The 16928-nt window shown below is 45.9% G+C and overlaps 1 protein-coding gene and 1 pseudogene across 3 annotated transcripts in view; one reads left to right on the top strand and one right to left on the bottom strand.

The window, feature by feature from the left end:
• The window catches only part of ELF2 (E74 like ETS transcription factor 2), a 300035-nt gene that overhangs the window by 131171 nt on the left and 151936 nt on the right, over positions 1-16928 (bottom strand). The gene's annotated exons all lie outside the window — the stretch shown is intronic.
• On the top strand, positions 8883-9001 carry LOC134951132 (5S ribosomal RNA; annotated as a pseudogene).

The following is a 16928-nucleotide window of genomic DNA, read 5'->3' on the forward strand; positions in this document are numbered from 1 at the left end:
TCCTGGCACGCCTGCGTTTTTTCGCACACTCCCAGAAAACGGTCAGTTTCCACCCAGAAACACCCACTTCCTGTCAATCACACTTCGATCACTTCAACGATGAAAATTCTTCATTCGGACGTGAGTAAATCTACTAAGTTTTGTGCTAAAATACTTAGCGCATGCGCATTTTTGCCTTAATCACTCCGTTGCGAAAATCGGCAATGAGCGAACAACTCGGAATGACCCCCATAGTGCAATGATCCTGGAGAAGCACCGATAGATTTGGGCATTATTTCCTCCAGGGCATTAGCCCCAATCATATCTGTACGCAGAGCAGATATGATTGGCTGGATGGTGGAAGCCGATTCAGAATTTAGGAAAGGTTCGGAATCGTTGTCCTTTCTGGAAAGTTTTTCTTTGGTAAAGAATTAACAGATATTCTGAAATCAGGAGCAGACTCCAAAAAGGTCACCTTTCTTCCACATACAGTTTTAAACTTAAAGTTTTGTTTTTCGGCCCCTGGGTTTGATTCCTAGGAGGACTAATAAGGCATGGTGCTGCCAAAAGTCCGGTTGGATCTACAGCTACACCACACTGGATAGGCCCAATCTCATCTGAGTTTGGAAGATAAGGAGTGTTGAGCCTGGTTGATACTCGGATGCGAGACCATCTTGACAGGTGCTGTAGAAAGATAAGCCATCAGTAGCATGGTGTGGGCCTCTGCCTGGGGACCCCAGGCTGGGGGGGGAGGGGGGGGGGGATTTCTTCAGGCATACAGTTCTGATACAGTACTAGGTATGTTTTCGCCTTCACAGCCATCTCGCGTGGAGACGAAGGACAAGGCTTGGAAGAAGCAGTTCAGAAATTGCTTCAGCAGGAATAGTCATTCCAATTCCTCTTGCAAACGAGGACAACGTTTTTACCCCAACCTGGTAAATTCAGAAGCCAAACGGGTCATTTCGGCCTATGCTCAATCTCAAAATGCTGAACAAATACATTTGGAACCTCGGTTGCACTTGCAATCGTTATGTTCCTTATGCTTGGCATAGAGCCAGGGGATTAAGGCTACCCCTGGATCTACAGGATGCTTACCTTCAGGTGCTATATCACTGTCCATCAGTGTTATTTTAGGGGTTTTCCATCTTCCAACAGCATTTTTTAGTTATAGGACTTACCTTTTCGGTTAGCCTGACTATTTAACAAACATATGAAGGTGAGCACATCTCATCTCCGCTAGCAGCGGTTAAGAATTTTCTCAAACCTAGACGATCTTTAATCCTGGCATGCAGGGATTACCCTTACGTCCTCTGCAACAGACAATCTGTATGCAGAGGCACAAGTGAATCAATAATGAACCATTAAGTGTCTCCAGTTCCGTCACATCGGATGATTCACTTGGGGGCTGTACGGGATCAGGTCTGCAAGAAGCAATTTTTACCTTGCAACAAAATATCCAGGGTGTAGTCTAGGATTCAAGTTTTTGTTACACAGTCAAACGGATCCATTCATGCAACAAAGCAGGTGATGGGTTTTAGGGTATCTACACCAACAGAGTGAAGTATGCACAATTCCACTCGACGTATCTGCAGCGTCTGAATTTTATCAAATAGAATCTACAGGTCACACCACACTAAATGTGCCCAATCTCATTAGAAGATGGGCAGTGTTGTCCGGGTTGGTACTTGGAGGAACCACCTGGGAATACAAGGTGCTGTAGGTAATTATGGAAGGCTTCACATAATGAAAACTGAATGGTATTTACTATAAAAGTAAGAAGGTTGTCAACCTAGTGGAAACAGGCATTCCAGCTGGACAAAGGGAAATCCTTTTGGATATCAGATTGGAAAAATTCTGACACTTAGGAACAGTGTCAGGAAGGTTGTGTTCCCAAAGAAGTAGGTTGTATGCCAATTAAAGGTGGAACCTTGGGCCACATATAGGACACCGGTGTAGGCACAGGAGAGTCTTCAAGGAAAACCAGTCCAGTGCCGTGCGGACTATGCGCGTACCTCAACATCAGGAAGGAACTCGCATCCGAAAAGCGATGAAAAATGTAAAGCACAAACTAAAATGGGCAGAACTTCATCGTTCAACCAGGTCCGCTATTTTCATTCCGGGAATCCTAAATGGGGAAGCGGACTTTCTCAAGTTGACACGCCATTCAGGAAAATGAATGTGCTCTACACCTGGAGGGTTCTGGATTTTGGAGAACTAGAGGTGTTTGCCAGAGATATATCTCATGGAGTTTTTGTCGGAACAACAAAGTGCTCACATAGGGGTCAAAAACAATGGATCCCAGAGTGATCTTTGTGGATGTCTTATCGGTGAGATGAGACTTTTCTTCTGGTTTTTATGTTTCTCCAATCACCATATTACCCAGGGTGGTGAGAAAGCTAAACAGGAAAACCAGCAGAGAATGGCAATGGATACTCCATTTCTGCTCTCCCAAGGTCCAGAACTACTGACGCAGGGTCCTGGTTATCACAGACATCTGCCTCTACAGTCCTTGATAGCAAGGTCTTGATACATTTATCCTGAAGGTAACAGGATATTTGCAGCAGGTGATTTAAACAAGAGGTCAGAACAAGGAACCTTTCCTTAGCTCACCTTTATCACCAAATATGGCAAGCCTATGTTCAGACTTGCAGTGAGGTTGGATCTTAGATTTTTCAGAGTTCTGGGGTCTTAGCATACTTTCGGGCACGAATGGATAAAGCTTTGAAGGTGGCTCCCTTGGACAAGCAAGGGTCGGCATTGACTGTAGGGTTCCAAAACTAAATAACCAACTTACAGGATGTGCATACTTTTTTCCAGGTTATGCGGCGCATTCAGCCTCTGGTTGTTCCTCCTACAGTGCCGTGGGACTGGGGTTAATCCTTAAAGCCCTTCAAGTTGCCCAATTTGAACCATTGGTTAAAATGGATCATAAATCTGTTTTCTACTGACTAAGGTGTCAGCTAGAGGAATATCAGACTTCGGGGCATGGTCATGTTGTTCCCCATTTCTGATCTTTTATCCACGTAAACCAGTTCTCAGAACTAGGTTTGGGTATATTTCCAAGGTGATGACTAAGTTCCACCTTAACGAGGAAAATGTTGTCCCGGTTTTTCAGGTTCCGGGCCTCACTGCGGGAGATGCATCACTAGACGTGATCCGTGCATAAGGGATCTACGTGTAATATACCAGTGCCATCAGGAAAGAGATTCCCTCTTCATTTGCTATGGATTTCACAAAAGAGGATGGCAGGCTGGTAAGCAGATGCTGGAAAGATAGCTTCAGAGGACAATTTCAGAAGCATATTTTCTAAGCTGATCTCCCTATTCTGGCTTATGTCTCTGTTCATTCTACCCGTAAGGTAGTTCCTTTTTGGGCAGCACAATGTGGTGCCTAAACAGAACAGGGTTGTAAGGCAGCCATATGGTCTGTCGTTTACACATTCAATAGACATTATGCCTTGGATACCTTTGCCTCTCACAATGCTGAACTCAGGCGAAGGATTCTCCTGTACATCAGGAGCGTCCCCACCTCTAAACTGTTTTGGGAAATCCCATTGTTATCCTGTGGATAACCTGTGGGCCCTGCCGGAGAAATATACGTTATGGTAAGAACTTACCGTTGAAGTCCACAGGTTCCACAGGGATCCCACCCTGACGCACCCGATTTGAGGATCCTTTTTACTCACTAACCTCTTCCTTCTTGTACGGAAGGGTGTGCACGTGGGTTCTTCTCGCCTGATTAGTGTTCTACATGATGCTCCTGCCTTCTGCTTTGGAATACAACTGATTTGCCTGAGCCAGGGGGCGGGGATATATGGACGGGCCCGTTGCATGCTGGGAGACCAGAAAGACAGCAAATCCACTGTCGTTCCATCATATCCCATTGTTATCCTGTGGAACCTGTGAACTTAGGAGAAATACCGTTATCAACGGTAAGTTTTTACCATAACGTATATTTACAGCTCGCCCCTTCCCTAATGTAGAGAATGTAGAGATATACCTCTTTCTCAGTGTATTTTTCCCTGTGATGTCAACTGTGAGTAATGGCAGATTGTTGTTATTTAGCTAACACAGTGACAGCCTCTTTGGAAACCTACTATCAATTTCATGGTCTATATGAGATGTATAACTGACACATGTAGTTAGCATATCTTGGGCGCTTAAAAAAAAATGGCAGTCAAGCAAGCATTAATTTGCTCCGAATGTTCCCTCACTTTAGATTGGTCCAGCCCTGCCCCCTCCACCTGCTGACCTGACTTCTTTCTGACTGCAAACTTCAAGCTATGTGAAGAAGGCCCACCTTGAGGTTAGCCCCTCTATGCACCCTCCATCCATGCACCTGGAGAGTCAGGAAAGAGAGGGGACTATGTAATAGGAAAGAATGACTGAAGAGTGAGAGTGTGTGTGAGTGAATAGAGAGTGGCGGTTTATTGGTAAGAGAATGTAAAGAGAAGGGGGCAGTGTATTGGTAAGAGAGAGAGTGAAGAGAGGGGGCAGTGTGTTGGTAAGAGAGAGAGAGTGAAGAGAGGGGGGCAGTGTGTTGGTAAGAGGGGTAGATGTATAATTTTTTCTTTTTGGTGCATTATGGGTGCTAGGGCATATCGTTGTTTTTTACCTCCGATATGCTCCCGCACTTCACCTGAATGTATGTCCCCCTGGCAAGGTCTCTTAACGCTGCGCTATGTTGGGCCGGTGGTGAAGTGTGCTCCTATGTCCTAGCGTGCGTCGGTGCGGGTCTGCGCATGCACACGAGACCTCCTTCCCACTGTCCTCCGCACCTGTAGTAGTGCGCATGCACAACCTCTGTAAACCAGCTTCAAACACACTAAATGAGCCCATAGAAGACCACTAGGGATGCTATGGTGTCACGTGATACAATTAACTATTGAAAAGATCATTAAAAAACATGGCCGCCGGCAGAAAACAGAGGTTAGGAAACCGAACCGCATACAAACCAACGGCGAAATTGTAGACGGCAGGTGACAAAGCGGAGATCCGAAAAAGCCCTTCATACATTTGGTAAGTCCCGACGATGCCGGCAAAAGGGTTGCGACGGCGAAAAGGGGAGGGGCCCATAGCGTAGCACGGTAAAGATACCAAAATCCACAATCATACATCAGGAGGTGCGATAAATGCAGCAAATAGCGTGCGCAGTTACCGTTTTTACACTGAAAAACAGTTCATACATCTGCCCCAGAGAGAGTGAAGACAGGGGCAGTGTGTTGGTAAGAGAGAAAATGAAGAAAGGAAGGCAGTGTATTCGGAGAGAATGTGAATGAAGAGGGGAGGGGGCAGTGTATGTGGAAAATATAAATAGATGAAGGAAGTGTATGAAGGAAAGCGTATCCGAATGGTAGACAGACAGGCAATAGGTTAGAGAGTTAGGATTACGGTAAAAAAAAAGAAAAAACATGGGTTGACCATTTGTAAGTCAACCTTTTAACCATGTTGACCTAAGTCGACCATCTGGTATCTACCTATTGGCTCTCTATGTACTCTATACTTCAATCCACATGCGGGGGAAAGTGAGTGAAGAGGGAGGCTGTGTTAGATTTATTGACTTGATCATTATAAATGCAAACAATACCTGAAATACAAATTTTTTCCTTTACAAAATAGGACATTAATGAAAGACCTGTTCATGTGAACAGAAAGTACTGTCTTCAGAAAAATTATACTTCTTTTCTCTATGGTATTTTCCAGTTTTAAAATAGGATTTTAATTACCTACCAGTAAATCCTTTTCTCGTAGTCCGTAGAGAATACTGGTGAGCCATTTAGTACCATGGAGCATAGACTGGTCCATTAGGAGCCTTGGGCACTTTAAGAATTTGATAATGTGCGCTGGCTCCTCCCTCTATGCCCCTCTCACCAGACTCAGTCTATGAAACTATGGCCCTCATTCCGAGTTGTTCGCTCGGTATTTTTCATCGCATCGCAGTGAGAATTCTCTTAGTGCGCATGCGTAATGTTCGCACTGCGCATGCGTCAAGTAACTTTACTAAGAAGAAAGTAATTTTACTCACGGCTTTTTCGTCGCTCCGGAGAACGCATTGTGATTGACAGGAAATGGGTGTTACTGGGCGGATGTACGGCGTTTTAGGGGCGTGTGGCAGGAAACGCTACCGTTTCCGGAAAAAACGCAGGCGTGTCTGGAGAAACGGTGGGAGTGCTTGGGCGAACGCTGGGTGTGTTTATGACGTCAGCCGGGACCGAAAAGCACTGAATTGATCGCACAGGCAGAGTAAGTCTGGAGTTACTCAGAAACTGCTAACTCGGTTTTGATCGCAATATTGCGAATACATCGGTCGCACATTTAAGATGTTTAGATTCACTCCCAGTAGGCGGCGGCTTAGCGTGTGTAACTCTGCTATAATCGCCTTGCGAGCGAACAACTCGGAATGAGGGCCTATGCCCGAGGAGACGAACATACTTTGAGAGAAGGATAGATAAAGATAGTGGTGAGATTACGAACCAGAACACAGAACAAGAGGAAAACCAAGCTAACCAAACTTGAAACATGAACAGCAACAGCTGAACAAACCAGAATACTTAACCAAGTAACAGTGCAGGGAGACCGAAACACCGGGCGGGCGCCCATTATCCTCTACGGACTACGAGAAAAGGATTTACCGGTAGGTAATTAAAATCCTATTTCCTCTTACGTCCTAGAGGATACTGAGGATCCATTTAGTACCATGGGGAAGTACCAAAGCTCCCAAACCGGGTGGGAGAGTGCTGAGGTTCCTGCAGAACTGATTGGCCTCTGAGGACCTTCAGTTTGGTCAAGTATCGAACTTGTAAAACTTTACGAACGTGTTCGAACCTGACCAAGTAGCTGCTCAGCAGAGCTGTAAAGCCGAGACACCCCGGGCAGCCGCCCAAGAAGAACCCACCGACCTAGTAGAGTGGGCCTGTACAGATTTTGGAACCAGCAGTTCTGCCGTGGAATAAGCATGCTGGATCGTGAGCTTGATACATCGTGCAATAGACTGCTTTGAAGCAGGACACCAAATTTTATTGGGATCATAGAGAACGAACAGCGAGTCAGATTTTCTGTGACGAGCTGTCCTCTTCACATACACCTTCACAGCTCTCACAACATCCAAAGACTTTGAAGTAGCAGAGGAGTCCGTCACAGCTGGAACCACAATATGTTGATTGAAGTGAAAAGCGTACACCACCTTAGGAAGAAATTGCTGACAAGTTCTGAGTTCAGAATGGGAGGGTTTTGGATCCTGCACTGACCTAGATTCAGAATACAAACGTAATCATGTAAGGACCAGAGATGGACAATAATTAATGGAAATTCCTATCTGTCCGTATGGCGGTGCGCCCAGAGTCAAAAAAGAAAACTACCCCGCCCCCAGGATTGGTCATTGGCTGTCAGTTTTTACAGGGGTCTTAAATACTCAGGCACTTCATTCTTAGGAGCTGCTCGGAATGGACGTGAACAAGCCCGTGACCGGGTGAAACGCGTTTTCCGTTTGGGCACTTTGCCTGTCCGACATCCAAATGGGTGATATTTAATGCCTTACTGATGCATGTCTGATATATTTATATTTTTTTGGGTGATATTTATTGCCTTTTTCATTAAGCATTAATGCCTTTTTTTTAACACTTTTTGCGCCTTTGAAACAATCTCTGTCACCTAAATTACTGGTATTTCCAGCAGAGCTGTATGCTTTCTTCTGGGCACCTTGCCTGTCTGACATCCAAATGGGTGATATCTAATGCTTTACTGATGTATGTCTGACTCTCTTTGGGTGATACTTATTGCCTTTTTCATTAAGTATTAATGCTTTATTTGAATACTTTCTGTGCCTCTGAAATAATCTGTCACCTAAATTGCAGGTATTTCCAGCAGAGCTGTATTTCATATGTGTGTACTCCAGGATACAGACTGGTGATAAGGGTGGGCAATTTGTGGCCCCGCATTCTCTGCGGGCACGCCACCTGCCTACCTTCCTTGTGGGCGCCTTGCCTATCCGACATTTGAAGGGATGATATTTAATGCCTTACTGATACCTGTCTGATATTTTGAATGGGTGACATTTATTGCCTTTCTCATAAAGTATTTATGCTTTAGTTGAATATTTCCTGTGCCTCTGAAATAATCTCTGTCACCACTGTTGCTGGTACCTCCAGCTGGGCTGCATTGCATATATGTATACTCCCTATATGGGTACACTGTGATACAGATTTGTGATAAGGGCGGCCAAAAAAAATTTTTTGGCCCTGCACTCCCTATGGGCACCCCGCCTGCCCACTGTTTGAAGAGGTGACACCCAAACCTTTGTCTGCCTTATTTGATTAAGCATTTTTTCGCTTTAGTTAAATATTGAGGTTTTCAGCAAATAATCCTGTTATTCACATTACTGATTTGCCACTGTTAGTAGTGATTTCTAAGGGTATGTGGTATATCATACTAGTCCGGTGGTTGTAAAATACTACTAGGGTCTGCCATGCATAATTAACGCCGTATCTACTCAGTGGATTGGTACCAATTACAAGGATATTATTATCTTCATGGTTATTATCACAGAGTATCTTCTCGTTATTTTGGTACCTGCTGGGTTATCCGTCACAATTACTGGGACCCATCAGTATTCAAACAACCCAGGTGACCGAAAGGGACCTAATGTATTTAATTCAATTGCTTCTTTAACATCTCCTCTACCCTCGAATATCTTCCTACTTTTCTTTCTTCTGTGAACTCTCATCCACGATTCTGGTGAACGTGTCCCCTCAAGGGACCTGTCTCTTCAGTCTAACGTGGACAGCAGATTCACACTTACCCGACTGTGGTCATTCTTCTTCTCAACGAAGTCCTCCAGTCTTTTCTCTGAGGAGGAACCAATCCTCTGTTTCGGTGCACTCTCATTGGTGGTATAGGGTCAGTTCTTTCTACGACCATACCCCTACGCTTATGCCCAATCTCGTCCGATCTTGGAAGCTAAACGGAGGTGGGCTGGGTCAGTACCTAGACAGGCGACTGCTAGGGAATACCCGGTGAAGTAGGAAGACTCCCTTCCCTAAGAAACAACACCAACAGCAGTATCACCACTTATACTTATCCTACTACCTCCTGAACCTGATTCATCTCAATTTACCTATCCATAACAGTGGCAAACCTAAAGAATTGTTTAGTAGTGTGTGGGCTCTTCCACTCACATACCTAACCCAATCCAGGGCTGCATTAATACAAACTCAGATCTTTGGCAGACGGAGGCAGCATAATATGTAGCTACTTTCCGATATGCAATTATCCAGGCATAATTAAGATCTGAACATTTTATAATTTTTTTGGAAGACACATCTCCCATCAGGCATATCAATGGCTATTTCTGTCTAATTTGTCATTTTGAGTTTTTACGTATTTTAGAGAGTAGAATCCAAAGACTATATCACTAACCTTCGGGCACTTCATTTATCAACTAAAACTTAGATAATTTAACAAGAGTGCGCCCAAACAAGAGTCATACTTTTCTCCTTGTACAAGTTCTGAGTTCAGCTCTGTCCTCATGGAAAATTAAGTAGGGACTCTTGTGAGACAATGCCCCTAGTTCCGACACGCGTCTTGCTGAGGCCAAGGCCAATAGTGTGACGGTCCTCCACATAAGGTACTTTACGTCAACCTTATGTAACGGTTCAAACCAGTCCGATTGGAGGAACTGCAGCACCAAATTGAGATCCCAAGGTGCCGTGGGAGGCACAAACTGACACTGGATGTGCAGAGCACCTTTCAAGAATGTCTGGACCTCAGGGATAGAAGCCATTTGCTTCTGATAGAAAATAGACAAAGCTGAAATCTGGACTTTAATGGAACCTAGGCGTAGGTCCACATCCACTCCCGACTGCAGAAAAAGCAGGAGACGTCCCAGATGAAACTCCACAGCGGAATATTGTCTGGTCTCGCACCAAGAGACATACTTCTTCCATATACGGTGGTAATGTTTAGACGTTACCCCTTTCCTGGCTTGGATCATAGTCAGGATGACCTTGTCAGGAATCCCTCTCCTGGCTAGGATCACCCATTTAACCTCCATGCCGTTAAACATAGCCACGGTACATCCTGATAGATGAATGGGCCCTGTTGCAGAAGATCCTAGCAAAGAGGCAGAGGCCACGGATCTTCGAGGAGCATCTCCAGAAGGTCCACGTACCAGGCCGTTCTTGGCCAGTCCGGAGCAATGAGTATTGCTTGAACCTTTTCCCTTCTTATTCTTTTTAGAATTCTCGGGATCAGAGGAAGTGGAGGAAACATGTACACCATCTGATAGACCCATGGAGTTCTCAGAGCGTCTGCCGCCACTGCTTGTGGGTCTCTCGACCTGGAATAATAACGCTTGAGCTTCTTGTTGAGAAGAGAGGCCATCATGTCGATTTGTGGATAACCCCACCGACTTGTCAAGCACCTGGACACCTCCGGGTGAAGGCTCCACTCCCCGATTGCAGGTCGTGTCTGCTGAGGAAGTCTGCTTTCCAGTAGAGATGAGCGCCGGAAATTTTTCGGGTTTTGTGTTTTGGTTTTGGGTTCGGTTCCGCGGCCGTGTTTTGGGTTCGACCGCGTTTTGGCAAAACCTCACCGAATTTTTTTTGTCGGATTCGGGTGTGTTTTGGATTCGGGTGTTTTTTAAAAAAAACCCTAAAAAACAGCTTAAATCATAGAATTTGGGGGTAATTTTGATCCCAAAGTATTATTAACCTCAAAAAACATAATTTACACTCATTTTCAGCCTATTCTGAACACATCACACCTCACAATATTATTTTTAGTCCTAAAATTTGCACCGAGGTCGCTGTGTGAGTAAGATAAGCGACCCTAGTGGCCGACACAAACACCGGGCCCATCTAGGAGTGGCACTGCAGTGTCACGCAGGATGGCCCTTCCAAAAAACCCTCCCCAAACAGCACATGACGCAAAGAAAAAAGAGGCGCAATGAGGTAGCTGACTGTGTGAGTAAGATTAGCGACCCTAGTGGCCGACACAAACACCGGGCACATCTAGGAGTGGCACTGCAGTGTCACGCAGGATGTCCCTTCCAAAAAACCCTCCCCAAACAGCACATGACGCAAAGAAAAAAAGAGGCGCAATGAGGTAGCTGTGTGAGTAAGATAAGCGACCCTAGTGGCCGACACAAACACCGGGCCCATCTAGGAGTGGCACTGCAGTGTCACGCAGGATGTCCCTTCCAAAAAACCCTCCCCAATCAGCACATGATGCAAAGAAAAAGAAAAGAAAAAAGAGGTGCAAGATGGAATTATCCTTGGGCCCTCCCACCCACCCTTATGTTGTATAAACAAAACAGGACATGCACACTTTAACCAACCCATCATTTCAGTGACAGGGTCTGCCACACGACTGTGACTGATATGACGGGTTGGTTTGGACCCCCCCCAAAAAAGAAGCAATTAATCTCTCCTTGCACAAACTGGCTCTACAGAGGCAAGATGTCCACCTCATCTTCACCCTCCGATATATCACCGTGTACATCCCCCTCCTCACAGATTATCAATTCGTCCCCACTGGAATCCACCATCTCAGCTCCCTGTGTACTTTGTGGAGGCAATTGCTGCTGGTCAATGTCTCCGCGGAGGAATTGATTATAATTCATTTTAATGAACATCATCTTCTCCACATTTTCTGGATGTAACCTCGTACGCCGATTGCTGACAAGGTGAGCGGCGGCACTAAACACTCTTTCGGAGTACACACTTGTGGGAGGGCAACTTAGGTAGAATAAAGCCAGTTTGTGCAAGGGCCTCCAAATTGCCTCTTTTTCCTGCCAGTATAAGTACGGACTGTGTGACGTGCCTACTTGGATGCGGTCACTCATATAATCCTCCACCATTCTATCAATGTTGAGAGAATCATATGCAGTGACAGTAGACGACATGTCCGTAATCGTTGTCAGGTCCTTCAGTCCGGACCAGATGTCAGCATCAGCAGTCGCTCCAGACTGCCCTGCATCACCGCCAGCGGGTGGGCTCGGAATTCTGAGCCTTTTCCTCGCACCCCCAGTTGCGGGAGAATGTGAAGGAGGAGATGTTGACAGGTCGCGTTCCGCTTGACTTGACAATTTTGTCACCAGCAGGTCTTTCAACCCCAGCAGACCTGTGTCTGCCGGAAAGAGAGATCCAAGGTAGGCTTTAAATCTAGGATCGAGCACGGTGGCCAAAATGTAGTGCTCTGATTTCAACAGATTGACCACCCGTGAATCCTTGTTAAGCGAATTAAGGGCTGCATCCACAAGTCCCACATGCCTAGCGGAATCGCTCCGTGTTAGCTCCTTCTTCAATGCCTCCAGCTTCTTCTGCAAAAGCCTGATGAGGGGAATGACCTGACTCAGGCTGGCAGTGTCTGAACTGACTTCACGTGTGGCAAATTCAAAGGGCATCAGAACCTTGCACAACGTTGAAATCATTCTCCACTGCACTTGAGACAGGTGCATTCCATCTCCTATATCGTGCTCAATTGTATAGGCTTGAATGGCCTTTTGCTGCTCCTCCAACCTCTGAAGCATATAGAGGGTTGAATTCCACCTCGTTACCACTTCTTGCTTCAGATGATGGCAGGGCAGGTTCAGTAGTTTTTGGTGGTGCTCCAGTCTTCTGTACGTGGTGCCTGTACGCCGAAAGTGTCCCGCAATTTTTCTGGCCACCGACAGCATCTCTTGCACGCCCCTGTCGTTTTTTAAAAAATTCTGCACCACCAAATTCAAGGTATGTGCAAAACATGGGACGTGCTGGAATTTGCCCATATTTAATGCACACACAATATTGCTGGCGTTGTCCGATGCCACAAATCCACAGGAGAGTCCAATTGGGGTAAGCCATTCCGCGATGATCTTCCTCAGTTGCCGTAAGAGGTTTTCAGCTGTGTGCGTATTCTGGAAAGCGGTGATACAAAGCGTAGCCTGCCTAGGAAAGAGTTGGCGTTTGCGAGATGCTGCTACTGGTGCCGCCGCTGCTGTTCTTGCGGCGGGAGTCCATACATCTACCCAGTGGGCTGTCACAGTCATATAGTCCTGACCCTGCCCTGCTCCACTTGTCCACATGTCCGTGGTTAAGTGGACATTGGGTACAACTGCATTTTTTAGGACACTGGTGAGTCTTTTTCTGACGTCCGTGTACATTCTCGGTATCGCCTGCCTAGAGAAGTGGAACCTAGATGGTATTTGGTAACGGGGGCACACTGCCTCAATAAATTGTCTAGTTCCCTGTGAACTAACGGCGGATACCGGACGCACGTCTAACACCAACATAGTTGTCAAGGACTCAGTTATCCGCTTTGCAGTAGGATGACTGCTGTGATATTTCATCTTCCTCGCAAAGGACTGTTGAACAGTCAATTGCTTACTGGAAGTAGTACAAGTGGGCTTACGACTTCCCCTCTGGGATGACCATCGACTCCCAGCGGCAACAACAGCAGCGCCAGCAGCAGTAGGCGTTACACGCAAGGATGCATCGGAGGAATCCCAGGCAGGAGAGGACTCGTCAGACTTGCCAGTGACATGGCCTGCAGGACTATTGGCATTCCTGGGGAAGGAGGAAATTGACACTGAGGGAGTTGGTGGGGTGGTTTGCGTGAGCTTGGTTACAAGAGGAAGGGATTTACTGGTCAGTGGACTGCTTCCGCTGTCACCCAAAGTTTTTGAACTTGTCACTGACTTATTATGAATGCGCTGCAGGTGACGTATAAGGGAGGATGTTCCGAGGTGGTTAACGTCCTTACCCCTACTTATTACAGCTTGACAAAGGGAACACACGGCTTGACACCTGTTGTCCGCATTTCTGGTGAAATACCTCCACACCGAAGAGCTGATTTTTTTGGTATTTTCACCTGGCATGTCAACGGCCATATTCCTCCCACGGACAACAGGTGTCTCCCCGGGTGCCTGACTTAAACAAACCACCTCACCATCAGAATCCTCCTGGTCAATTTCCTCCCCAGCGCCAGCAACACCCATATCCTCCTCATCCTGGTGTACTTCAACACTGACATCTTCAATCTGACTATCAGGAACTGGACTGCGGGTGCTCCTTCCAGCACTTGCAGGGGGCATGCAAATAGTGGAAGGCGCATGCTCTCCACGTCCAGTGTTGGGAAGGTCAGGCATCGCAAACGACACAATTGGACTCTCCTTGTGGATTTGGGATTTCAAAGAACGCACAGTTCTTTGCGGTGCTTTTGCCAGCTTGAGTCTTTTCAGTTTTCTAGCGAGAGGCTGAGTGCTTCCATCCTCATGTGAAGCTGAACCACTAGCCATGAACATAGGCCAGGGCCTCAGCCGTTCCTTGCCACTCCGTGTGGTAAATGGCATATTGGCAAGTTTACGCTTCTCCTCCGACAATTTTATTTTAGGTTTTGGAGTCCTTTTTTTTCTGATATTTGGTGTTTTGGATTTGACATGCTCTGTACTATGACATTGGGCATCGGCCTTGGCAGACGACGTTGCTGGCATTTCATCGTCTCGGCCATGACTAGTGGCAGCAGCTTCAGCACGAGGTGGAAGTGGATCTTGATCTTTCCCTAATTTTGGAACCTCAACTTTTTTGTTCTCCATATTTTATAGGCAGAACTAAAAGGCACCTCAGGTAAACAATGGAGATGGATGGATTGGATACTAGTATACAATTATGGACGGACTGCCACGGTTAGGTGGTATAAAAAAACCACGGTTAGGTGGTATATATTATAATAATAATACAATTATGGATGGACGGACTGCCTGCCGACTGCCGACACAGAGGTAGCCACAGCCGTGAACTACCGCACTGTACACTGGTTGATAAAGAGATAGTAGTATACTCGTAACAACTAGTATGACACTATGACGACGGTATAAAGAATGAAAAAAAAACCACGGTTAGGTGGTATATATTATAATAATAATACAATTATGGATGGACGGACTGCCTGCCGACTGCCGACACAGAGGTAGCCACAGCCGTGAACTACCGCACTGTACACTGGTTGATAAAGAGATAGTAGTATACTCGTAACAACTAGTATGACACTATGACGACGGTATAAAGAATGCAAAAAAAACCACAGTTAGGTGGTATATATTATAATAATAATACAATTATGGATGGACGGACTGCCTGCCGACTGCCGACACAGAGGTAGCCACAGCCGTGAACTACCGCACTGTACACTGGTTGATAAAGAGATAGTAGTATACTCGTAACAACTAGTATGACACTATGACGGTATAAAGAATGAAAAAAAAACCACGGTTAGGTGGTATATATTATAATAATAATACAATTATGGATGGACGGACTGCCTGCCGACTGCCGACACAGAGGTAGCCACAGCCGTGAACTACCGCACTGTACACTGGTTGATAAAGAGATAGTAGTATACTCGTAACAATTAGGATGACACTATGACGGTATAAAGAATGAAAAAAAAACCACGGTTAGGTGGTAGGTATATAATAATAAATAATACAATTCTGGTCGGACGGACTGCCTGCCGTGTGCCGACACAGAGGTAGCCACAGCCGTGAACTACCGCACTGTACACTGGTTGATAAAGAGATAGTAGTATACTCGTAACAATTAGGATGACACTATGACGGTATAAAGAATGAAAAAAAAACCACGGTTAGGTGGTAGGTATATAATAATAAATAATACAATTCTGGTCGGACGGACTGCCTGCCGTGTGCCGACACAGAGGTAGCCACAGCCGTGAACTACCGCACTGTACACTGGTTGATAAAGAGATAGTAGTATACTCGTAACAATTAGGATGACACTATGACGGTATAAAGAATGAAAAAAAAACCACGGTTAGGTGGTAGGTATATAATAATAAATAATACAATTCTGGTCGGACGGACTGCCTGCCGTGTGCCGACACAGAGGTAGCCACAGCCGTGAACTACCGCACTGTACTGTGTCTGCTGCTAATATAGACTGGTTGATATTTAAAGAGATATTAGTAGTATACAACAATACTATACTGGTGGTCAGGCACTGGTCACCACTCCTGCAGCAAAAGTGTGCACTGTTAATTAATATAATTGTACTCCTGGCTCCTGCTAACAACCTGCAGTGCTCCCCAGTCTCCCCCACAATTAATTATAAGCTTTTAATTTATACATTGATGACTGTGCAGCACACTGGGCTGAGCTGAGTGCACACAGACTGAGTCACACTGTGTGACTGACTGTGCTGTGTATCGTTTTTTTTTTCAGGCAGAGAACGGATATAGCAGAGAGAAGTGAACGGATATATTATATTAAATAAAAGTTAACTAGCAACTGCACTGGTCACTGACTGTGGTAAACTAACTCTGTCTGCGACTCTGCACAATCTCTCTCTATCTAATCTATCTATCTCTATTCTAATGGAGAGGACGCCAGACACGTCCTCTCCCTATCAATCTCAATGCACGAGTGAAAATGGCGGCGACGCGCGGCTCCTTATATAGAATCCGAGTCTCGCGATAGAATCCGAGCCTCGCGAGAATCCGACAGCGTCATGATGACGTTCGGGCGCGCTCGGGTTAACCGAGCAAGGCGGGAAGATCCGAGTCGCTCGGACCCGTGGAAAAAAAAGTGAAGTTCGTGCGGGTTCGGATTCAAAGAAACCGAACCCGCTCATCTCTACTTTCCAGTTGTCTACTCCCGGAATGAAGACTGCCGACAACGGCACGGCGTGTTTTTCTGCCCAGAGGAGAATTTTTGACACCTCCGACATTGCTGCTCTGCTTTTCGATCCGCCCTGTCGGTTTATGAACGTTACCGCTGTTACATTGTCCGACTGGACTTGAATGGCCTGATTCCGATGTAGAGATGAGGCCTGCAGAAGGGCGTTGTAGATAGGACGACTTCCTGACTTGACCATCTTCCTTGAAACTGCACCCCCTGGCTGACTGCTCCCCAACCTCTGAGGCTTGCGTCCATGGTCAACAGAATCCAATTCTGAATCC

This window comes from Pseudophryne corroboree, chromosome 1, assembly GCF_028390025.1.
Source record: "Pseudophryne corroboree isolate aPseCor3 chromosome 1, aPseCor3.hap2, whole genome shotgun sequence".
NCBI classification, from domain to species: domain Eukaryota; kingdom Metazoa; phylum Chordata; class Amphibia; order Anura; family Myobatrachidae; genus Pseudophryne; species Pseudophryne corroboree.